This window comes from Ascaphus truei, chromosome 16 (genome assembly GCF_040206685.1).
Source record: "Ascaphus truei isolate aAscTru1 chromosome 16, aAscTru1.hap1, whole genome shotgun sequence".
Lineage (NCBI taxonomy): Eukaryota > Metazoa > Chordata > Amphibia > Anura > Ascaphidae > Ascaphus > Ascaphus truei.
Genome location: NC_134498.1, coordinates 42,512,580 through 42,538,906, shown reverse-complemented (window position 1 = coordinate 42,538,906; position 26,327 = coordinate 42,512,580). Strand labels below are relative to the sequence as shown.

Below are 26,327 nucleotides of genomic sequence, written 5' to 3'. Positions count from 1 at the left end.
CATGAGAAGCTATGTAATATCTGAAAAAATGAAATTTGAATATGAAGTGATGATGCTATAATCTCTCTTCTCCCAATACTATCCAAAGCCATGGAAAAATGTGTCAACTCCCAATTAAGTGACTACTATTCCAAGACAAATTTCCTTATCGACGCCAATCTGGCTCTCACCCAAAGCACTCCTCGGTAACTACCCTCCTGAAAGTTTGCAATGAGATCCAGTGTGGAATGGAACTGGGACAACTCACTGGTGCAATATTCCTACATTTTGCAAAGGCTTTTCATACAGTTGATCATGTTATCTTGTTAAACAGGCTTCCGTGCTCCAGAATAGGGGGAACACACTTTAAACTGGTTTCACTCCTACCCATCAGGTAGATCCCAATACGTGTCTCTCTGGCTCTAACTACAACCCATTGGATGTTAGCTGTGGGGTCCTGCAAGGTTCTGTTTTGGGGCCGGTACTCTTTCAGTCTTCATTAATGATCTACCTACAGTTTGTAAGTGACTGCACATGTATGCAGATGGCACAATCTTATAAGCACACAGCCCTAGACTCTCTGACCTTGGACACGTACTTCAATCTAATGTACCTACGACTGAACTACAGATCAGAACCAACTCCAACACCATTCTATCCCCTGTCACTATATATCTGGGCATATGGCTTCACTCTCATTTAACATTTGGGTTACCAAATAATATGACATCCAAAACCTATGCCAAAGTATGTGTATTCTATAGAAACAAATCCTCCTTAAGCCCACTGGTCAGAAAGCGCACCTCACAGCAGATGCCATTTATAGCCTATGGTACAGCACCCCAAACTCCCCTTAGCAACCTAGACACCCTCTACAACTCAATATGCCGCTTTGTCCTACAATTTAACTACAACACACATCACTGCAAAATGCTCCAAGAACTAGAGTGAATATCCCTTGAATCCAGGTGCAATGTATATTTTTTCTGTCTTGTCTTCAAATACTTTCTGGGCAACCTACCCATCTATTTGAACAAGCTTCTCACCCCTACCATATGCAGCACTTATCACTGGAGATCTGACTCCAAAAGACAGTTCTCGGTCCCAAGATTCAAACAATCCGGCCGCTCCTCCTTCTCTTACCGTGCCCCTCACACCTGGAACTACCCACCAGAGACTCTCAAAGCCGCCACCGGTCTAAGTTATTTCAATACTTCAGCCGTCTTACATTTTAATCTTATCCGTAATTGTTACATACGCCCATAACATATTATTTCTAACTGTCCATGAAATGTCTGTAAATGTAAATTATAACCTATATTCATTTAATGTAACCAAGTATTGTCATCATAACTCTGTGCCCAGGACACACTTGAAAACAACAGGTAACTCTCGAACTATTTCCTGGTAAAACATTGGATAAATAAATAATAACAGTGAGAGATAGTGTATGTATGTACTGTATGTATCTTTATTTATATAGCGCCATTAATGTACATAGCGCTTCACAGCAGTAATACACATGACAATCATATAAATAACAAATAATACAAAAACAGATCATGGGAATAAGTGCTTCAGACATAAACCTAACATTTAAGAAAAGGAGTCCCTGCCCCGACAATCTAATTGTTAGGAGGAACATACAGATACAGTAAGAGGGTATACTGGTAAGTGCATCTGCAAGGGGCCAAGCTTTATGTATCAGGTGTATAGTGTTAGCCAGGGAGCTATTCATATGCTTCGTTAAGCAGGTGTTTTTTATGGTGGGTCTTAAAGGTGGATAGGGAGGGTGCTAGTCGGGTATTGAGGGGAAGGGCATTCCAGAGGTGCAGGGCAGTCAGTGCGAAAGGTTTAAGGTGGAAGAGGGCTTTAGATATAAAATGGGGAGAGAAGACATCCTGGAGCATAATGCAAGAGTCGGGATGGTATATAACGAGAAATTAGGGCTGAGATGTAAGGAGGGGCAGAAGAGTGTAAAGCCTTAAAAGTGAGGAGAATTTTGTGCGTGATAAGGAAGTCAGGAGATGGATTTCAGCAAGAGAGACTCTGAGGCAGATTTAGGAAAGAGTAAAGTGATTCTAGCGGCATCGTTTAGGATAGATTGAAGCAGAGACAGGTGAGAAGCAGGAAGACCGGACAGCAGATGGTTACAATAGTCGAGACGGGAGAGAATGAGGGCCTGCGTTAGAGGTTTAGTGTAACTTTGCAATGTTGCAGAGGAAAAAATGACAGGTTTTAGCCACATTTTGAATGTGAGAGAGGTGTTGAGTGCGGCCCCTAGGCAACGTGCTTGTGATACTAGGTATATGATGGTGCTTCCAACAGTGATGCAGAATGGGGTAAGGCCAGGCTTGGGAGGAAGTATGAGGAGCTCCATCTTGGACATGTTTGAATCGACGGAGGGTCATCCAGGATGATATAGCAGAGAGACATCCAGAGACTTTGGCAGCAGGTGTAAGGTCAAAGGTTGAAAAGTAAATTTGTATGTCATCAGCATAGAGGTGATATTTGAACCCAAGAGATGTGCTAAGGTCACCTAGAGAGAGTGTGTAAAGAGAAAAGAGAAGAGGTTCCAGGACAGACCCTTGGTTTACCCCCACAGAGAGATTGATGGAGGAGGTGTTAGTAAATGAGACACTGAAAGTATGATGGGAGAGGTAAGAGGAGATCCAGGATAGAGCTTTGTTACGGATACCAAGAGTATGGAGAATGTGAAGGAGAAGAGGGTGGTCCACAGTATCAAAGGTTGTAGAGAGGTTGAGTAATATGAGCAGAGTGTAATGACCTTTGTCTTTGGCAGCATGGAGGTCTTTAGTTATTTTAGGAGGGCTGTTTCGGTTGAGTGAGCAGTGCGGAAACCAGATTGTAGAGGATCTAGGAGAGAATAGTAGGTGAGAAAAGGGAGCTAGCGAGAGAATACATGATGTTCAAGGAGTTTAGAGGCAAAAGGCAGGAGGGAGACAAGACGATAGAGAGACAGGTAGGGGCAAGCTGGCTGTTTATGAGTAATAGTATAACTGTTGCATGTTTGATGGAGGAGAGAAAGGTACCACTGTAGAGGGAGGCGTTGAAAATATGTGTGAGCATAGCGATTAGATTAGGAGCAAGAGGTTTGGGGAGAAGGGACAGAATGGGGTCAAGAGGGCAAGTGGTAGAAGGAGAAGAGGAGATCAGTAGCGACATATCCTCCTCTGAGACAGTGGAAAAGGAGTTGAGGAAGGCAGGAGGAGAGTTAGGAAGGGGTGTAGAATGTAAGGAGGATACAGAGGGGATTCCTTGACATATGGAATTCATCTTTGTCTTCAAATAGTCAGCAAACTCCTGGGTGAAATGGAGGAAGAAAAACAGGAAACAGATGGTGGACTTAGTAGAGTCATAGACAGAGAAGAGTTGGCCTGGGTTAGACTTGTGCGTGTTGATTAGTGAAGTAAAGTAGGGTTGTTTAGCCTGGGAGAGGGCAGAGTTGAAACCGGATAGCATACATTTGTAGTGAAGGAAGTTTGCAAGAGTATGAGATTTCCTCCAGAGCTCAACTGAGCCACTAATTGAGGCAACTGTGCTGAAGCAGGGATATCCTAAAACTTGATCTGTTGGGGGGTCTTGAGGACTAGTGTTGAGCACCATTGCAATAGGTGATCATATCTCTGAGATAAGCATGTACATTTCTTAGAAATGTGTCTAAAAAATTGTCGCCATTTGTCTTTGTAACAATGTGACACAGTATATACACTGCTGTTACTTGTTTCAGAAGTTGAAGTCTTTAAAGTAAGCCTCATACAGTATCTGGAAATAGTCTACAGTATATTACATGTGTTTATCAGTCTTTATAGTTTTTTGGCAGCCTTAAAGCCAATTCTTCTCCTTTATCTACCACTGTCTAAAAAATAAACCCCGGATTACAACTGCTGTTGTCTCTTGAAATTTGCCATGTCATCTGTGTCACGTTGTTCCAGACAAAGTCTTCTTGCTGTGTCACGTCTACTTCACAGGCCAAATCTTCAAGAGAAGTCACTGACCACTTCCTCAGATGCGGGAGGAGGCAAAGTATATAATAACCTGAATCACCCATTAACAATTTGGGAAAAGCCACATCCGTTCCCCGTGTTAACCTTGTTGTCACGACTGAGGAGGTTTACAATATGAAGGTAGGATTGATTTGGACTGGTTAGGGGCAAGTGTGCCCAATAAAAGATATATTGGCTGAGCAGTAAAAGATGGTCTGTGGGGGTTATTTAGTGAACATGAAGCAGGGTCACAAACAAGGTAGCAGCACACCCCTGGCTGGATGGGCAGAAGGCCATTATTTTGGTTGGGTTTGCTTTATTACGGGGATGATGAATGTTGAACACATTGGTACATTGTGTGTATGCATGGTCTTTTGAAGTCATCATTCAAAGGGGAGGTCCACGTCATGGGGTCTATGCATTAATGCAGACAAACGGTATTATTCTGCGCACTGCACCATGGGTGCAAAGCTATATCGAATGTAAGAACAGTTCTCCTAGAAGCTTAACCATCTTAAATTTGGTGGATTTTTTTTTAGCACAGATGGAAGGGAGAAAAAACGGAGGCAAGGAACCACACAATTTAATACATCTCATATGCGTGTCCTCCCAAACGCCAAAAATGATTATATATGGGAAGAAAATCCTAAAATCCACTACAGATTTCCCAAACTAAAGGATTTCACAGAAGATTTAGGATGAAAAATACAAACTATACACGAGTCCCCTACCCGTTCATTGCCCCTTATTTCTTTTTAAAGCATTGGAAGGCAGGTGGGGGGTGGGGGGTGGGGGGAGGGGGGTTCGGGGTACAGCAACCCCTAGTTCTCAAGTTACTTACCAGTGAAGTTATTTGGCTTAAAATCTCCCTCCAGGCGAAAAAGTGACTGCTATATCTCAGGCGGTTTCCTATTGGACGGCTTTTTAAATCCCCTTTAAAAAGCAGGAAGTAATACCAGTAATTTCACCCCTCCCCTCCCCCCCTGCTTCCCATACCAAAAAAAACGGTTTGTTTAGTGAGTTTCTACGTTTTGTACAAAACCTGCAATACTTAGCAACTTCTTAATTGCTGAAGAGCATGCTGAAAGATGGCGGTTTTATTGCTTTGTACACAACACAACGCCTTGGTTTTATTAGACTTTTGCCGAGCTATCTCATTGCCAGTTTACCCGAATTGAGCTTTGGGGATATTTACATTGGTTGCAGAATAATCCTGCTCTGTGAGAGATACCTGAAGGTTGAGTACCTTTATGCAATTGCAGTGGGAAATAGGAGCATCGGAGGGAGAGAGTAATGGAGAGTATGCTGCTGTGTAACCGGAGTAACCCATGTAGTATGTGCAGCACGACCGGATCAGCCTGGAGTAACCAATACTCACGATACAGCTATCCTAATCAGTCCTTGGCTCTCACTCTCTCTCAAGGAGGAGGCCCTTCTCTATTTTTGTCCGTCCTGAGTGTCTTTTTTAATGTAACTCCAATAAACATACCTTTGTAACTTTTTCCTGGTGAGTCCCTGTGTCTGGATGGCTGCGACATGGATCTTCTCTCCCTATTCTGTGATGGATCGCCTGCACAGACCTACCCTCGCGGCCCAGAGAAGCAATTACAATTTGGCAATTGTGCGTCACAGAGTGGAATCTTGTTGTGTGTGCTTGTTTAGGGACTTAAAACATTGTATGCAAAAATACAGAATTGCTGTTTAATGTTCATTGTAAAGAGTACAACATGTTGTACTTACAGCAGCATTGAAGGTGCGCGGTTCTTCATACTTGTTTTGATAAAGAAGTTCATCCATATCTCTGGATTGTCAATTCCTAAAAAAGTAGACACAGGCACCAGGCTATGACTGTGACAGGTTTAGGGATCCCTATCACCCTGTCACCCTGCCATACATCTAGAACAGGTGTAAGCCAACTCGAGAGCTTCCAACAGGTCAGGTTTTCAGGATACCCTTGCTTCAGCACAGGTGGCTAAATCAGTGGCTCAGTCAACAACTTATTGACCCACCTGTGTTGAAGCAGGGACTGATTGAACCACCTGTGCTGAAGTAGGGATATCCTGAAACCTAACCTGTTGGTGGCCCTTGAAGACTGCATTGGCTACCCCTGTATTACAGGTTGAAGGCAGGTGATTTGCACAGGTGGCTCATTCAGTGGCTCAGTCTCCAGCTCCTGTTAACACGTATAGAATACAAGTTCTGGTTAGCACGCTGGCAGGATGCTTCAGTGGAAGGAAGAAATGGAAAGTCTGGCCACCTTAACTTTTCCCTGGGCCAGTCTGCCTCGGGTACCCTGCCCTAGGTCAGCACGTGAAGGTGCAGAATAAGACAGTCGCAAACAAGGGTTGTGTCACTTCAACCCTTCCGTACCTGAATTCCAACTTACCTTCACATAGGTGCAGACAACAAAAGAACAGCAATTTGTGAAGGCGAATAAATCACAGGATGGAATCGATTAACCAGCAGAGCCCTGGTTAGCGGCACTCTTATTCTGCACCTACAAACTCCTGCTAGTAAGCATTGAAAGTTGACCATTAATTTGGTTTATTTGCTGTGACCTATTTAGAGCTCTGTTATTTATATATACAGCTCAACCCCCTTATAACGCTGTGCTTGGGGTCCAAAGAACCACATCGTGTTATAAGTGGATCGCGTTAGAAATAATGTGCAATTGTATGCATTGTACAACAAAGTATTTAAGATACCAACAATCGTGTTGTAAATATTCATAAATACGAAAATTGGGAGCCACGCTTGCATCGCGTTATAAGCGGATTCGCGTTGTAACGGATCGTGTTATAACGGGGTTGAGCTGTATATATATGCAAACGAGCATACAGTAATATTTCCATTTGATATATATGTATATATATATATCAAATGGAAATATTACTGTATGCTCATTTGCATGTCCTAGACAGGTCTGCAACCCCGCCTTTCACCATTATCACCCAGCACACAGTGCTTCCACTGCAGCAAGGGTTTCTGGGAAATGACATGCAAATGAGCACACAGTACCACCTTTTGCTTCAAAACCATTTAACATGGTCCCCTATAAGCGTAAGCTTGCTGCATGTCACAGCTTTGAGCACAGCCTGGGTTAGGCTGCGTCCCCGCTAGCACTGAGCGCGCTGAGCGGGCGGCGCTTGCGGGGGTTACTTACATATATAGATATATGTAAGTCTATACTATACTAACAATCCAAGTCTTCAGTGTTAAAGGGAAACTGAATTGTCAAACCAACATCTGGTCTAGTGGTCAAGTCTTAGCTAAACCATGAAATATATATACTGCATTTCCATTTTTCGCTTGGATTTAGTCTCACCTGCAGAATCTACTAAACGGCAGAATTTATTTTCCAGGCGATTTGGTAAATCCAGCCAACGTTCTGTTTGTTTGCTCGGTCCCCATCTGTTCACTATGAATACGCCACCTCTCCAGAATTCCCAGGATGCAATTCATGAACAGGATACAGGCATACCCAGCATTAACGTACGCAATGGGACCGGAGCATGTATGTAAAGTGAAAATGTATTTAAAGTGAAGCACTACCTTTTTCCCAATTATCGATGCATGTACTGTACTGCAATCGTCATATACGTGCATAACTGATGTAAATAACGCATGTGTAACAGGCTCTATAGTCTCCTCGCTTGCGCACAGCTTCAGTACAGGTAGGGAGCCGGTATTGCTGTTCAGGACATGCTGACAGGCGCATGCGTGAGCTGCCGTTTTCCTATTGAGCGATATGTACTTACTCGCGAGTGTACTTAAAGTGAGTGTCCTTAAACCGGGCTATGCCTGTATACCAAAACATTGGTTCGTCGGATCAGAAGGTTTTATTCAGGCTATGGGGATATAGACCTGCCACTCGGGGATGAAGGGACATGCATAGATACAAGTCACTAATTCATGTCATTCAGTGTCATGGCATTCAATGCTTCCTGCAGCTCCGCTCATTTGAAAATACTTTCATCTTGCATTCACTCCATGTGTATATTTTTTGAGCACCAAATTCTATAAATGCAGGAAGCCTCCTATTGCTCAAGCCCCATAATATAATATGTGATGTCAGTTTTACCATATCTATGAGCAGTGGTCGACAAATCACCAAAAAATCTACTCAACGAAAAAAAAATCTACTCGCCACCTAGTACCACACGTGTGCTGCTTGGGCCAATAGGAGCCCGCCACGATTTTAAATCCACTCGCCCGGGGCGTGCAAATGTATAGGTTTGTTGAACACTGTCTATAAGTATAAAGGTTGGCTGCCCTAACTGGGCTCCCATTTGAGGTTACCACCCACATTGACAATGATCAAAGAGTGGCTGAGAACATGGCATTGTTGCTCAAACCCAAGGGTGCCCAACTCCAATCCTCAAGGGCCACCAACAAGTCGGGTTTTAAGGATATCCCTGCTTCAGCACAGGTAGCTCAATCAGTGCCACTGATTTTGCCACTTGTGCTGAAGCAGGGATATGCTCAAAACCTGACCTGTTGGTGGCCGTTGAGGACTGGAGTTGGCCACTGCTACTTTAACCGCTCAATTATGGAATATTTTCGTGCCACAATGCAAACTCCCTAAGACATTGTTAAAATGCATTGACAAGATTCAGTTTAAGCTTAAAGCATCCATATTAATTCCCAGTGATCTAGAATGGATAACAATATACAATGTTACTAAAGTTAAGGACTTATTACCCAAATAAACACTATTTCTTTGGGTATTCTGCTTTAACAAAGTCGCTTTCAATATGTAGGTTATCTGGATCTGGGGAAATGGTGCAAAGAACTGTAAATAAGGCCGTATGTAGACATCACGCTGTTGCTACGACATTGTACTTTTTTTTTTTTAAATCCCATAGACGAAAAGATTTCCAAAACCCAGAATATGCAGCCAGACTGTTCTCTAAAATTCCCGTGCAGATCGCCAACGCCATTATTCCCACAAAATAGATCCCGGGCTATTTGTTTTGTTGTGCTGCCCTAATCATTATTTCTGTCTATCACAATCCATACTTCCTTCCTTAATGTTCAACGTTTCAATCCTGTTTCTCCAGTTCTGGTGCCAAGCCACAGATTCTAACCTTACCCTTCATGGAAATAAAGATCGAAGATGGAAGAGAGGGTGCGCTGCATGGGAGAGGCCGCTCTGCATGGAACAGAGAGGGTGCGCTGCATGGGAGAGGGCTTGCGCTGCATGGAAGAGAGGCTGCGCCGCATGGAAGAGAGGCCGCGCTGCATGGAAGAGAGAGGGTGCGCTGCATGGAAGAGAGGCCACGCTGCATGGAAGAGAGGCCGCGCTGCATGGAACAGAGAGGGTGCGCTACATGGAAGAGACGTGCGTTGCATGGAAGAGAGGCTGCGCTACATGGAAGAGAGAGGGTGCTCTGCATGGAAGAGAGGCCGCGCTGCATGGAAGAGAGGCCGGTCAGCATGGAACAGAGAGGGTGCGCTAAATGGAAGAGAGGCTGCGCTGCATGGAAGAGAGGCCATGCAGCATGGAAGAGAGGCTGCGCTACATGGAAGAGAGAGGGTGCTCTGCATGGAAGAGAGGCCATGCAGCATGGAAGAGAGGCTGCGCTACATGGAAGAGAGAGGGTGCTCTGCATGGAAGAGAGGAAGCGCTGCATGGAAGAGAGGATGCTCTGCATGGAAGAGAGGCCGCTCTGCATGGAAGAGAGGCTGCGCTGCATGGAAGAGAGGCTGCACTGCATGGAAGAGAGGCTGCACTGCATGGAAGAGGCTGCGCTGCATTTAATTTAATTTAATTTATAAAATATTTTACCAGGAAGAAATACATTGAGAGTTACCTCTTGTTTTCAAGTATGTCCTGGGCACAGAGTTAAGACAAAAAATACATGGTTACAAATACAGTTGCATGGAAGAGAGGCTGCGCTGCATGGAAGAGAGGGTATGTGGCATGGAAGAGACGGTGCGTGGCATGGAAGAGAGGCTGCACTGCATGGAAGAGAGAGGCCGCGCTGCATGGAAGAGAGAGGGTGCGCTGCATGGAAGAGACGGCGTGCTGCATGGAAGAGACAATGCGCTACATGGAAGAGACGACGCTCTGCATGGAAGAGAGTGTGCTCTGCATGGAAAGACGGTGCTCTGCATGGAAGAGAGGGTGCACTGCATGGAAGAGATGACACGCTGCATGGAAGAGACGATGCGTTGCATGGAAGAGACGACACGCTGCATGTAAGAGAGAAGCTGCGCTCCATGGAAGAGAGAGGCTGCGCTGCATGGAAGAGACTGCGTGCTGCATGGAAGAGACGATGCGCTGCATGGAAGAGACGACACACTGCATGGAAGAGAGAGGCTGCACTGCATGGAAGAGATGGCGTGTTGCATGGAAGAGACGACGCGCTGCATGGAATAGCATCACCAATTCGGTAAAACCATATTTACCACATTGAAGATGCAGCAAAATAGTAGTCTATCCACTCTAAAAAGTATTGTTGGTCCACACATCCGTAGAAATGAATATAACAAAGGTATGTACTACTTATCCTAATCTGATGTTCAGATTTTGCAGCTCTATCTTCATAAAGGGTCATTAACAAGGGAACAGGTACAGCAAACGTTATTGTACTTCATCATGCATTTGATCCTACAATATAGCAACAAATGTATATTTAACAAGTGATAACGGATTTCTGATCTGATGCAACATTAGGTGAGAAGACCTTTCACAAGTAATTCTGATATTGCCTAACGAAGAGTCTCTATGCACTGACGTTAGTGGTTACCAAGTGGTCCATTAAATAAATATCTGTTGCTTGGGTGTCCTTTTGTACCGACCCCATTTTTATTTTATTTTTGCTTTAGTGGGGTGTTCTAAGCAATTTGACCATCTTCTATAAATTGTATAACGTATTTTAGATTGCACAAGCTCCATTAATTCTACCTATTTACAGGAAAGGGCTGTAGTAAAAGTGTTTACAGAATCCAAATTCCAGTTATCTCAACACATTAAAGTGTGCACACACTGAGTGTGCAAGCTGTGTACACACTAGCTGATTGTTTTAGGCTCTTTTATGCACTCCTGTGTAAATCCACATTTCCATCACTATTTAAAACTGAATCTGGTCTAGATATCAGTTTCTGTCTAGAATTCCCATATGCTAAAGAGTAGAGATGTACGTGGGTTTTTTTTTGCGGATTTGGATCTGCCTCAAATCGGGCAGTTCCTTTGGTCCGTGGATTTCCGCTAATCAGTCTCATAAAAGGGCAACTCGTTTTTCTGGATTTTTTTTCTATCAGCAATCTGCAGATTCCGCAAACAGTCGGAGGATTCTAAGAGTAATATCCGCAGATTCCGCAATCCGACAGAAGATTTTAAGAGTAATATCCGCAGATTCCGCAATCCGACAGAAGATTTTAAGAGTAATATCCGCAGATTCCGCAATCCGACAGAAGATTCTAAGAGTAATATCCGCAGATTCCGCAATCCGACAGAAGATTCTAAGAGTAATATCCGCAGATTCCGCAATCCGACAGAAGATTTTAAGAGTAATATCCGCAGAATCTGCAAAATGTTATGGCTGCACGTTTCACATCATATACAAGTTATTTAATACCTGGCCTCTGCAGTTGCAGTTCTTAAAACCTGCTGCCCACTTTGTGTAGCCACTGACAAGTCAATCAATCTTTTGTTATGTCAGATAACAATACACTTAATTAATAAGCTGCGCAAAACACAGATCCATTGTGCTTATATTATTCTGCTGTGTGTGCTATGTTTGGTAGTAATGGATATTTGGAAATGATGTCAACTTTTAAATAAATAGGATAACTTATTTTTGTTTTGGAGTAGAGACAGACAATTAGGAAACGGACAACTACAGTTTTTATAGACCAAGTGTGAATTAAACGCTTCACTAATAATGATGAGAGGTTTTTGTGGACAGCTTAAGTTTACAGTCTGGGCCCTGGAATAAGACATAATATCCTTACTGACAATATCTGTGTTGGGACCAACAATGCTCAAACAAGGCAAAGTCACCTTCATTGGGATGTATGTAATAGTGTCAGTGCACCATTCAATTCACACCACCCAGAAGTGCCAGACCCTGAAATACGGAGGGAGAGAGAGAGGTCCTATTTTATATGCTGATAGGATATGCAAATAACTCATATTTGCATATATCCCAGGGGTCTCTCCCCGAGTTGTTTGAAGGGATATAGATATAACAAAACAGAAAGAGAAAAAATGTGCAGGAGATTAAAGTGAATGGAACCCACTAAAGATGAGAGAAATACTAACATAATATTGCCAATATACAAAATGTTAGCTCTAATAGTGCTGAAAGTTATATAATACTGTATACAAAAAGAAACATGGGGGAAAAGAACCTCCAACATAAGCCTTAGGCTGCGCTTATAGTGCCGGCGACGCAACATTGTGTCAAAACAAATGCATTGCCACCGTCGCATGCGCTTATAGTAAGCGCGACGCGATGGCGCGACGGCTTGGTCGCGATCGCTGGAAGTCATCTCAATTTGATTTTTACCTGACGTCGCCGGCAAAATAAGCGCAGTCTTAGGGTATACCAAAAAATACAAAAACGTTTATTAAGACAGACTAAAAAATTAAAAAACACTTAATAAAAACCGTGCACGCCTGCAAATTATTCTCTACTAATCGTCTCTGCGTGTTCCAGTCCGTGGCAATTAAGTTTCTGTATTAAGAAATCGAATTTCAACTGATGTTTCTCATACCGTTGAACTTGCCTACACGTCTGTGTACATATTGAGTGTATTTTCAGTGCTGATATCATTTCTACGTGTAAGGTTCTTTGTGTGATATTGTATATTGTATTTCTAGATCGGCCGGACCAGACTTTTGCAGGGAAGAATTGCTTTTTTTACCTGCTGAGTCTTTATTTACTTTCAGATAAAGATACTCTTTTCTATTGAATTTACCATGGATTGGGACTGTTTTAGCAGTTGAGTTTATTATGTAGATTACTCTGTCTCCTATTTTGTGTCAATTAGAGGGTGTCTTTTTTTTTAGTAAGTGTTTTTTATTTTTTAGTCCATCATAATAAACTTTTTATATTTTTTGGTGTACCCTGAGTGCTTATTGTGGAAGGGAGAGAGAGAGGAGAGAGAGAGGACAGAGGAGAGAGAGAGAGAGAGAGAGAGAGAGAGAGAGAGAGAGAGAGAGAGAGAGAGAGAGAGAGAGAGAGAGAGAGAGAGAGAGAGAGAGAGAAGAGAGAGAGAGAGAGAGAGAGAGAGAGAGAGAGAGAGAGACAGACAGAGAGACAGAGAGACAGACACACACAGAGAGAGACAGACAGACACACAGAGAGAGAGAGAGAGAGAGAGAGAGAGAGAGAGAGAGACAGAGACAGAGACAGAGACAGAGAGACAGACACACACAGAGAGACACACACAGAGAGAGACAGACAGACACAGAGAGAGAGAGAGAGAGAGAGAGAGAGAGAGAGAGAGAGAGAGAGAGAGAGAGAGGAGAGAGAGAGAGAGAGAGGAGAGAGAGACGAGAGAGAGAGAGAGAGAGAGAGAGAGAGAGAGAGAGAGAGAGAGAGAGAGAGGAGAGAGAGAGAGAGAGAGAGAGAGAGAGAGAGACAGAGACAGAGACAGAGACAGAGACAGAGACAGAGACAGAGACCCGTATGCAAAGGAATGGGTATTGAATAGAGGTTGGTCTGTTTAGTGACATTTGCTCAAATGATTTTTTGCACTAAATAACCACAAAGGCATTATACTTTCCTCAAAATTCATCTTTTATGAGTTCACACAGCGTAAAACAAATAACAAAATGTAGCCAAACTTAAGGAAAACTAACAGAGGGAAAAGAACGTTTACAATGAAATATGAATGTTACAATGGCTGATTTGATACAACTGATATAATACTATCACATAATCACATTGACAATACAAAATTAAACATGAATTATGTGCTGTAATGAAATATTGGAGTTTTGAATTTCTCAAAACTATTTTACTTTATAAATCCAATAAAATATAGTCCTTTGGTTCTACATAATCAATATTACACTTGTGTTTCCATACCAGAACAATGTTTTCAGAATTTGTTTTTTTTTTTAGTTAAGTTGAACAAAAAAAAAACAATTGCGTTTGGATCAAAAAGGGTTGTTTACATCTGAACAGCTGGGTTTAGATTAAAAGTGTATTTTGTGCAATTTAGCGTGAAATTACATTTTCCAATTTTATTTTGTTTGAAATAAAAATGCAGACGCAGTAATTGAGGATGCCGGTGAAATGTAGCTTATCAATCACTACAAAACAGCCCAACATCAGCACAGGGCATGCTGGAAACCAAGAAGGAATGAGGCACATGTTCCTAGTTTTTAACTATATAATGGGACTGACCAATGGTTAACCGTTTCACTGCCTGAAACACAACTGCAAACTTACATGAAGAAAGTGAAAATACTTTTGCAATACATCCGCTAAATCCCAGGACTCTCAAACTAGTTTAATGCTGCTCTAGATCCCAATCTTCCAACTACACTTATTGTAATAATTTTTTGAGAGATATTTCAGCCTCTCTCTATGATTCAGCCTCTCTCTATGATTCCACCAACAGATTAGGGGACACCTGGGAGCCCTGGTTCCCACATTTCAATAAACAAATAAGATTTTAGGTTATATGTAGATCTGTGGATGTCCCAATACAGCAACTGCAATGTCAAAAATCCCACGACTCTCTTTAAAAATGTATACATTTTAATAATACAGTAACACCTTATATTCTGTATTTACGCCTCTTTCCTCATACCATCCCCCATATTATTTAACCTTCATTCTTTGTTCTGTAAGACGTGATATATGTTGTGAAACGGTCTTGAAAATGCTAAATAAAAAGAAAAAAACCCCACACATTTAACAATAGATAATGTTGTGTTACTGGGCAGTTTTAGGTCCTATGGAAACCTTCAATAAAATATGCTGTGATGTGGTTCTGCACCTAATATCCCACTTAAACACAGACCATGTGTACAAGTTTCACCCACACAAGGTTTAAACAAATGAGTTATTATGCAGTTGCCTTAGGAAGCTTTGGTCAAAAGATGCTTTAAATGCTCAGTCTTATTCCAGAACTCAAACCATTAGTTTATTGAATATTGCTTTTACAAGTTGGAAAAAATAGTACTTCTTGCTGTATTTCTATGATAACTCGTAACCCTGATGTAACCTACGTATTCTATACAATATCGTTACTCATTGTGGCACTCCCCAATGCCCACTAAGGCGGCGATTATAGTAGGCGTGACGGCGTGTGCAATTTGGCGCGCTGCGAGAACAAACTGCAGCAGCCATATCAGGTCGGCCATAGTGCGATGCTGAGCGACCCGCGCGGCAGATTTTTCAAACTACAAATGATTTCGGGGGTTTTTTGCACGGCGGCCGCGTCACGTGAGCGGTTCAGCCACTGAGGGCAAACCAGCATCGTGACGCGTCCACCGCGCATCACCAATCACTCCCTCGCAGTGCACCCATCGCTCGTTCGAGAGGTGCGCGTGACACCATGCGCTCCTACTATAATCGCCGCCTAAGGGAACAAAGCAGAGAAAAACCAAAGGAAGCCTTCATCTCATTAATGTCATTAATGTATTCTGTACTTACTATTCCTTATTATGGGCTAAAGCTGGTAAATTCAAGGCATTATTGAAATCCCTACTCTCTGATTGGATAATGGCCGGAATTTTAACCAATCAGTAATGGCCCGGAATTTTTGGCACCTTGCCAAGTTTTTCAGCCAATCAGCTTTCAGTTCTCATTCACAAAGAGTGAGATCAGCTCTTAGACAGGGGAGGTGATTGGACAGGAGGCACCAGCAAGGCACTGATCCCTCCCCCCCCCTTGCCTGTAGCCAGGCACTGACTCCTCCCCCACCCTGCCTGTAGCCAGGCACTGACTCCTCCCCTACCCTGCCTGTAGCCAGGCACTGACTCCTCCCCCACCCTGCCTGCAGCCAGGCACTGACTCCTCCCCCTCCCTGCAGCTAGACACTGACTCCTCCCCCTCCCTGCAGCCAGGCACTGACTCCTCCCCACTCTGCCTTCAGCCAGACACTGACTCCTCCCCTCCCTGCCTACTGCCAGGCACTGACTCCTCCCCCTTCCTGCCTGCAGCCAGGCACTGACTCCTCCCCCACCCTGCCTGCAGCCAGGCACTGACTCCTCCCCCTTCCTGCCTGCAGAGAGCTCTACACAGGTGTTTTGTTTGTGTGTGTGTGTGTGTGCGTGTCTGTATCTGTAGTGTGTGGGTTTACAGGGGGGCTGCAGTGGGTGTAGAGGGGAGCTGCTGATGTATGTTTTGTGGATGTAGAGAGGGCAGCAGTCTGTTTTGTTGGTGTGTGTGTCTGCAGTGTGTTTTGTGGGTGTAGAGGGGGGCTGTAGTGTGTGTGTGTGTGTGTGTGTGTGTGTGTGTGTGTGTGTATCAGTGTGTGTGTATCAGTGTTTGTGTGTGTGTGTGTGTAGCAGTGTCTCTGTATGTGTAGCAGTGTCTCTGTGTGTGTCAGTGGGTGGAGGGGGTGGAGGAGGGCTGCAGAGTGTTTTGGTGTGTGTGTGTCTGCAGTTTTGTGGGTTTACAGGGGACTGTACTGTGTTTGTGGGTGTAGACGGGGGCTGCTGTGTTTATTGTGTGTTGTGTGTGTTTTGTGAGTGTAGAGGGTGGAGGAGGGCTGCAGTGTGTTTTGTGGGTGCAGGAGGGGGGTTTCAGAGTGTTTGTGTGTATAGAGGGGGGCTGCAGTGTGTGTGTGTGTGTGTGTGTGTGTGTGTGTGTGTGTGTGTGTGTGTGTGTGTGTGTGTGTGTGTGTGTGTGTGTGTGTGTGTGTGTGTGTGTGTGTGTGTGTGTGTGTGTGTGTGTGTGTGTGTGTGTGTGTGTGTGTAGAGTGGGGCTGGTTGTATGTACAAACTAAGCTGGCAGTAAAAGCAAAAGAATGTAGACAATCATCCGGATAAAAATCAATATGACTACAAAAGTGTATTTTTTCTGAAAAATGTACAAATAAAAAAGTCTATAATAGTAATAATCCCCTCAGAACAGGGCATTACTGGCCAATAATGCCCTGGTTGGTTAAAGTCCCTCGGCTTCGCCTCGGGCCTTCAACTCTTCCAGCCCGGGCATTATTGGCCAGTAATGCCCTGTTCTTCTGGGATTATTACTTAATTGTACAACTACTCTTCTCAAAATGCACATTTTACCCTAGTTTGACTGTAACTGCCCATATTAAGGCGAGTCATCGTTATTCCTTATTCCCCATCATCTGAACAGCACCAACAACAAAAAAGGATTGAAATTACCATTAAACTTTACAATCTGATGTTGCTGAGACTATTACCATGATTAGATGTTAAAAATAGTCTAAGTAGTTTGTGTAACAGAATGATGCACAACCTGGCTAATGGATTAGATGTATATGCACACTATATGAGAAGCCACTCCTAGTGTGGCCACTATAATTGAAAAGCAATAAAGAAAGCTTAAAGTAACTATTATAAATGACAATCTGCATTTACAAGCTCGCCCGCTTTGTGGAAAATTAAGTTACGGTTGAACATTATTTTGCACAAAATATTGCACCATAGTGTTCATTTGCTATAAAATGCATGGACTAAACAGGTTTTTTCCAATTGCTCAAAAAGTATGGATCGAACAATTACATTCAAATACAGGAGTCTACACGCCCACCGATCACTACAAGGTTTTACAGTTATATTCTGAAAAATGTGTAGATTTAAATGAAGTATTTGAGTTTAACCTACACACAAAAAAATACACCCCCTGTCCATTGACTATTCCACATTTATGTAGACAGAGTAACACAAGACACAACCGTTACATTAGACAAGTCTTTCAAAGACTCCGTGAGCAGACTGTGTGGGCCAGGTGGCTCTTTTTATGTCTGATACTCTACACCAGGGGCGGCCAACTCCAGTCCTCAAGGGCCACCAACAGGTCATATTTTCAGGATATCCCGGATTCAGCACAGGTGGCTCAATCAGTGGCTCGTTCTTCGATTGAGCCACCTGTGTTGAAGCAAGGATATCCTTAAAACCTGACTTGATGGTGGCCCTTGAGGACTGGAGTTAGCCACCCCTGCTCTACACAAACTAAGATGCATACAGCCCTTCCAAACTCATCGAAACCTGAGAACAGAAAGAGTTAAACCAACTCTTAGATTGTGAGCTCTTCGGAGCAGGGACTCCTCTTCTACAATGTTACTTTTATGTCTGAAGCACTTATTCCCATGATCTGTTATTTATATGAATGTCACGTGTATTACTGCTGTGAAGCTCTATGTACATTAATGGCGCTATATAAATAAAGACAGACAGGCATACATACATACAACTCAATTTATTCCATGATAAAGTATAAATTATCACACCAATCATCAACATAGTGATCCATATTATCGAAACGAGTTATTCGAAATTATGTGGGACGTAAAAAAAAAAAACATGTTTCACACTTGGTAGAGATAAGTCTACTTCATATTTTCCTAAATTCATATTTGAATCATATGGCATATGGGGTCTATGTATCAAAGCAAAAGTGGGGGAATTATTGGGCAAACCCAACTTCACTACGTATTCAAGAAATAATTTCATTGAATTCAATTATTATTTTATTTAATGCATTTGGTGCATGAATTGCATGACTTTTGCCTTGATACATATGCCTCAATGCACTTCCTGTTCAGGAAATAAGAAAGGACGTTAGGAGAATATTTCCCAGTGGCCCACTCAATAATGGTGATGTTATTATGATAGCATGTGACGTCTCTCTTCCCATTCACTTGCCAACAATACTGGCAACTATTACATTTTCTGAAAACATCAAATGGGGTGAAACATTTCAAGATCAAACATTCTCCAGTGGGTAAGATTGGGGTGGTCTTGCTGTAGGTACAGACCACAGCAGATACAGTAGACATCAATGCATTGGTCACAGGTACAGTAAATAATCCTTAAAGTTCTTGCACCAAGAACAAGCAAGATGGTCTTAACTGTTACCAGTTAAACATCTAACCATCGGTCTATTTTATCCAGTACTAAAGGGATTGATATTTAACATATACTCATATTTCTACTGGTTTACCAGAGAGACTCCATAGTTTTTAACCCAAACGATATAATTTCTCTCATTAAATATAAATCTCTTCTTCCAAGTCAATGGAAATGTAAGAAACCACCCACATGTTTAAGAGTAGCTTTCATGCATTGGCCAGGCTGCCTCTATTACTATTCAAACACATGATTAAAATAAACATGAATGAATAAAAAAACACAAGACACTAGAAGAAGGAAATTTGGAGACACAGTTATGGTTTGGTATTGCTGATCTCTGGCAGAAGGAGTTTGAGTTGGCCCTAAGGCTTTGTCCATAGTAGGGCAGCCCGCGCTCCTCCGCGCTTCCGCTGAGTCTCATCTGCTCAATCAGGAGCGATTTCATAGACCAGCAGGCGAGTCAGCGTGCGCGATCGGGAGGCAGAGCTATGATGTCACGGGGTCAACAGGGGTCGAAGCGCCGACGTCAACGTCACGCTGCTTCACCCTGATTGGATGTTGCCAGCCACGTGATGTCCTCAGCGCGGTCTGAAAACATTTTCTCCTGTTGGATGAAAATCCCTGCGCCTCAGCACGCCTGCGGACGCTCGCGGAAGCCCCCTCTCAAGACAAGATGACGGAGCTCATCGCGGAGCGTCCGCACTGCTCAGCGCTGTCGGTCCTTCTATGGACCCAGCCTAATGCTGCGTCCATAGAAGGACGTGCGGACGCTCCGCGCTGAGCCACTGCATCCTCAATGAGGATGCCTTGAGAGGGGGCTCACGCGAGCGTCCGCAGGCGTGCGGAGGCTTTGGAGTTTTCAGCCGAGCGCCAAGCTGTTTTTCAGCGCGCTGTCGGCTGAAAACATCCAATCAGCCTTAAGCAGCGTCAACGTCACGGCGGCGCCATGACATTGACGTCAGTGCGTCGCGGGCGATTGGCCCAGCGATGTCACTGCCCCGCCTCCAACCACCTCCCCCCGGCTCCCTTCGCGCACGCTGGCTCGCCTGCAAGTCCGTGGAATCGCGCTGACTTAAGCAGGCGAGCCTCAGCGTTAGCGCGCATCCGCTCTCCTCACCCCTCTATGGCCCGGGCCTTAGGGTGTGTACATAAGCTACTCAATATGGTTTTGTATCACATTTTCTTCCATTTCATGATTCTCTAAAAAGAAGTGTATACGCTTAACAAATAATATTTAAAAAAACACATCACAAAGGTGTCTTTAAATTCTCAGGTATGTTTAACTTCCCCAAAAATACTTTTTCCCCTATTATGGTAAGGAGAGCACGCCTTAGCAAAGACCTGTTACACCCTGCTGTGTCATGCCAACCCATGGGCAGAGACTGCACATATCCAATACTTTGAGGCCCCTAGTTAATATGCCATGAAGCCATCATCCCTTTGCTCAAGAAGATTGCTTCACAGCACAGCGAATACAGATCTGCACGTAACACTCCATTCCTATGGGTTATTCTAAAGTAGCATTGCTGGGTTATACCATCACACAATAAATCTATCCAAGCTATCAAAAGATTCAAGTGTTACCATATATACACCAGTCCAATATTTCCTTTGCAAATAGAAAATAAATGATTGCTGGGTATTTTCCAGTAACTCATCCCATTTGTCTGTAAACCTTGGAAGATGTTCTATGTCTATGATTGGAACAGCCATTGGGAACAAGGACATTACTTTCACTGGATAGGGTAGGAGGATGAAACGTTCCAGATGCTACAGGAGGTGACTTGAAAATACCAAATGGATTCCGTGACACATTTCTGTATGAAAACCTTTGCGCAGATAGTCACCAGAACATAGTGTATACACTTCACTGGGCAACTGAGCTTGGCTGAATCCTTGTATGGATCCTGTCATGGTTCTCAAGGGGAGTTTCCATTCAGCTTGAACCCCAATTTGAAGGGAAATGTCCCACAGTTTTGAAACAATGCAAACTGTGATATAGTATTTTTGTCTTAGATATCTCAACGATAGAGATGGGAAAATGTGTAAAATATTTCATTCTTTTTTTTTTTTGCATACCTACATTATAATTTTTATTTTATTTTTTAATTCTGTAATATTTTTATCTTTGCAAAAAAAATCACTTTTTCTGTGTGCAAATTCTCCAATTTTTCAAAGATTTCATTCTTTTGCCAACTCTTTAATGTTCTCCAATTGTTAAATTTTTATTATTATTATTTTTTTTTTATTACAGTGGCGACATTTTTTCAACTCACAAATATTCCAAAATGAAAAAACAAAACAAAAAAACCCCATTTTTGTCCAAATTTGACATTCGGCTAAATAATTGCCCATCGCCACTCAACGCCGTAGTTCACTGGTATACAGTGTTAGTACCAGCTCAATATTGTAAGTTGACTAATCAAAGACACCAAAATACATAAAACCAATATCAATAAGTTGGCAACTCTCATTGTACATTTTTCACTTTTACTACATAAAATATGTCTCCATAAAACCATGCAAATAAAACATTTGAAGTCAGCCGTCTGTCCTCTGTTTGCAGGTTATGAGACCTGGCACATTGACACCTAATTAAATGCAGGTACTGTACACAGCCAAGTGGAACAGAATTATTTCACAATACCTATTACAGCTGAAACTATATTTCCAAATCAACACTTTTTTCTCATGGCAAGTTAAGGTCAAAATGTTATCAGCTCTACTGATTATGAGGATCTTGATATTAACACCAGTGTCTGGGATGAAGGATAGGAGGATATATACTGTACTGTGTGTCCCAAACCTCTCTCCCCTTCCCCCAAAAAGTTCAAATGTAATATTTATAGGAGTCTTGTTGTTGAATGGAAAATCCCAAAAACCAAAGGCGAAAGAAGCAGTACACAAGACACTATGCTTTCTGCATAGGCAGCATACTGTACAACAATGCTGAGTATGACTATGCATACCCCAAACATCTTAAAGTTGTTCATCTTACATCACCTATGTCCAAGAACATAGCTTGCCAACTGTTGATGCCCACAGCCTGATGCCAGTTCTGCATTATTTACCATCACAAGAACTAAAAGGGGAATCAATGCTGTGGAGAAGGAGTTTCTTCCTTGTGAATAATTATGGTGGATTACAGGGCAGGGTTGGGCACCACAAAAAGAAACCAACAAGGCAGACCTGGCAAGGTCCGGTGGGTTTTGAGCTACCTGAAAACACATTTCCTTTAAGAAGAAGCCCTTCTGAGTGACTGCAAATCTGTAGAAGTAATGAGTATGACTGTCAATACATGGGATACATGTATATGTATATGATTTAAAAAAATCTATATATATATACAGACACGTGAGCAGTACAGTATAATCCATTAAAAAGTACTTTTCTCTCTCTTGATTTTCTCAAAAAGTTTTCTGAATTCCTGGCAACTGGTATCCATGTGTTAAATTAAATGCTTTTTTCTTTTTTTTCACAGCACATAGAAAACACTAATAAAAAGTATTAATAAAAACTATATTATATATATATATATAATATACAGATGACATTATATTTAAATATAAAGATATATGTAACATAAAATAGAAGTATTAATAACAGCATAATACAGTAATTTAATAAATAATAGAGTTACAGTACAGTATATGCTCCCCTGGGACCCCCTAATGCATCTAACACACTGAGAAGCCCCTGCCTGTTACCAGTGGCAGAGCCTGGACACATACCCTGATTTAAGAGGATGACTTGGCCAAGCCAGGCTCCCGGGACCCCACTTCTCCTTCCCTGTGCAGGATGATCAGATCCAACAGCCACCAAGCCAGGAAGCCCAATCTCAACATGTCACCATCATTCTGTATCCAAAAAGTATCATCCAGGAAAGAGGAAAAACAAAAACAAAAACACCAAACAGAAATCACAACAGCCAACAATCCCAAGGAGAGTGGGGCGAGTGCCTTGAAAGAAGCCAAGGAATCCGATCTCCAAAAACCCCACTGCCAAACGTGACTTGTGCAGGACAGGCGGTGTAACTCACAGCTGGCCCCTGGGTGGGACTGGGAGAGATCTGCGGGCAGAGGCAGACACAGGCAGAGAGCAACTCTCAGAAACTAGGTCACCCAGTAGCAGCCTAACAACATCATTAGCAACCGGCTACTGTACATAGCTGGGGAAGGAGGGCTGGAGCTGGCTAATGCTGCCAGCATGTTAGAACCTCCTTCCTTTCCTTGCTGGATCTTTTTCTCTCCCTCCCTCTCTCATTTGTTGCTGTTCCACCCCTATTTCTGCATCTTTCCTAGCTATTTATTCTCTCTCTCACATTGTACTGTTCCTCCCCCATGCCTGTCTCTTATCTCTCTCTTATCTCTCTTCCTCTCTCTCTCTCTCTCCTTCTACTTTTTCTCTTTGAACTATATATAGGATAGTTCATAGGTTGTAATACCCTTTAATGGACCAATATATAAATTGTACTGTACAAGGTGTTCTTTTTCATAAACTTGAGACTGCAGGGCTTAAAGTGTAAAATTATGTACAAGAAAACTTGGCACAATCCATATGTTGGTCTATCAAATGGATACATAACGTATAAAGTGCAGTGTATCCAACTCTTTCTGGGACTAATACAGCTGCTAGCCCCCTATATACAGGGGTGTATATATGTGAAGCATACATGTGTAAACACGCACAAATTCACCATGTCACAATATAAAAAAAAAAAAATTATATATATCTCAGTGGGTGTATACACACACACACACACACACACACACGCGTGTAAATAGATTCCATTATTACACAGTAGGTGCAGCATGTGAAAGTTCCTCCACTTTAATGTATTTCTGCTCAGAGAATAATGCTTGAAATAATTTACTAATGTAGTAGCAACAATACCTCTTTTTGGCACAAAGTATCAAAGTCTCCTGGCTGCAAAACCATAACAAGAAAGCTGCATAATATAGTATATTAAGACAGACACCCGTGGTTTTCAGACTTTTGTGTTAAGGAACCCTATAATTATATTGTGAAATTCTGCGGAACCCCAACCCTCTCTAATAGCGCGTCTGAGATCAGATGCATTGAAAGGAATCCCAACCCTCTCTAATAGCGCGTCTGAGATCAGATGCATTGTAAGGAACCCCAACCCTCTCTAATAGCGCGTCTGAGATCAGATGCATTGTAAGGAACCTCAACCCTCTCTAAAAGCGCGTCTGAGATCCCATGCATTGTAAGGAACCCCAACTCTCTCTAATAGCGTGTCTGAGATCAGATGCATTGTAAGGAACCCCAACCCTCTTTAATAGGGCATCTGAGATCAGATACATAGTAAATTCTTCTGTTGTTGGTACAATTTTTAAATTACCTGAAAATTGCAGGTGACACTTTAGGCTGCGTCCCCGCTAGCGCTGAGCTCGCTGAGTGGGCGGCGCTTGGCGAGGTGACTTGCATATATATATATATATGCAAGTCCCCGCTCATGCGATGCGCGCCCGCGTATACGTGGGCACACACGCTCACCGGCGCTCTGCGCTTACATAAACAAATTTTACAGACTTACAAGCACGCTCAGCTTCCCCTGCATTGTCCCCCCCGCCCCCTCCCCCCCCCCCGCAAGCGCTTGCGAAAATTTAAAGGACACCGTGCTCATGCTTGGAGAGGTCTCCAAGCATGAGTAAGCTCCGCGCCAGCGGGGACAAAGGCTTAGGCATGCCCGGGTACAGGACCGCTGACAGATTTCCCGGGCCCAGGACTAGAGTTATGTCTGCTCCCCCTTGGCAGTATTGCGAGTGCCTTCCCCTATTTCACACCTCACGGGCCCCCTCTTTTTCCCACCCTCTTCCCATGTATTTCTCTCCCCTCATCTCACTCCCTCTTCCTCACTCACCCCCTCTCACCTTGCATGTATTTCTGTCCCCTGCGTCTCACTCATACTCTCTCTTTTCCTCACTCACTCACTCCCCCCCCCTCTCCTCTCACTTGCCCCCAACTTTCGTCAATTACCCCACTGTCACTCAATCCCTCCCTCACACAAAATACATACCAATGTACCCCACCCTCTAAATACATAAAACCCCACCCCCACAAATAATAAAAATACACCACCTACACAATAAAAAATACACCCCGCACATGTAATAAAAATACACCCCCATCCATATTAAAAAAGACACCCCCGGCCCCCAAAACATATTCAAAAGTACATCCCCGAGCCCCCAATACATATTAACCCCCCCACCAATACATATAAAAAAACAGACTTACCTTGTGGATGGTCAGGCTGGGACCGGTGGCTGAGGGTGGCGTGGCCATCACTGCAAGTTAGGCCCGACCCCTGGCCAGACCCGGCTGCCGGTCCTGTCGCAGACGGTCTCCGGCTCTCCCTCAGCTGCAGGCACCTATCCGTCTGTCCCACGGCGAGCTTCCGATGTCAGCGCTCACGCCGGAAGCTGGGTCAGAGAGGCCCGATGTGCAGCAGAATCGGAAGCTCAGTGTGGGACCGAGGGATTGAGGCCTGCAGCTGAGAGAGAGCCGGGTACCGGCCGCGAGAGGACTGGCAGACGGGCCCCAGCCACCGGGCCCGGGGCAGCTGTCCCTTCTGTCTCCCCCCCGGCGGCCCTGCCCGGGAAACCCAAGGGTTCCTAGGAACCCCTGTTGAAAAACACTGACATACACATTAGGTCACAGTATATTAAGGCAAAAAAATATATGTTGATTTCATTTGCCCTGGTTTTGCAGACTTTACATCAGCAGTGCACAAACTGGGGGGGCGCCCACCCCAGTGGGGGCAGGAGATTCTTCTGAGGTCTCTGCAACACTCCACTTACCTTGTTTCAGCCGGTTGTGTGACGTGTCGCCATGGCAACGCGGCGTCAAATGACGCCGCGCGGGCCATGTGACATGACGTCACATTCTTCAAATTTTGCCCCGGGTCACGTGACATGATGTCACAAGACCCCGCAGCGTCATTTGACGAGGATGTAAGGTGGGGGGAGGGGGGGAAAGAGCGCCTTACCGGGGCAAGCTAGACAGGGGGGGGGGGGCGCAGCCGGAAAAGTTTGCGATCCCCTGCTTTACATCATATCCCACAAAGTGACACAATTCGACGAAGGCCAAAGTGATACAGTTTTGGGGGGAAATCGTATCAGATGTATCCAGCTTATCAATTATTCCGAGCTGCAGAACTGGAACAAAGCTAGAGCAAAATAATTGCTCCTCATTTTTTTTAAAATTATTATTATGGTTTTTGTGCTCTAGCTTTGCACCTGGGACTTGGATGAATTGATAAATAGACCTAATTCTATTGCCTGACATTGGGTGCAGAATTACAC

The 26,327-nt window shown here is 43.5% G+C and overlaps 1 protein-coding gene across 1 annotated transcript in view; it reads right to left on the bottom strand.

Moving 5' to 3' along the window:
- Positions 1-23,203, bottom strand: part of PASD1 (PAS domain containing repressor 1) — an 80,737-nt gene extending 57,534 nt beyond the window's left edge. The window contains exon 1 of the mRNA XM_075573311.1: positions 22,731-23,203. The gene's annotated coding sequence lies outside the window, so the exon portion shown is untranslated. The remainder of the gene's footprint in view (positions 1-22,730) is intronic.
- Positions 23,204-26,327: the final 3,124 nt, after the last annotated feature.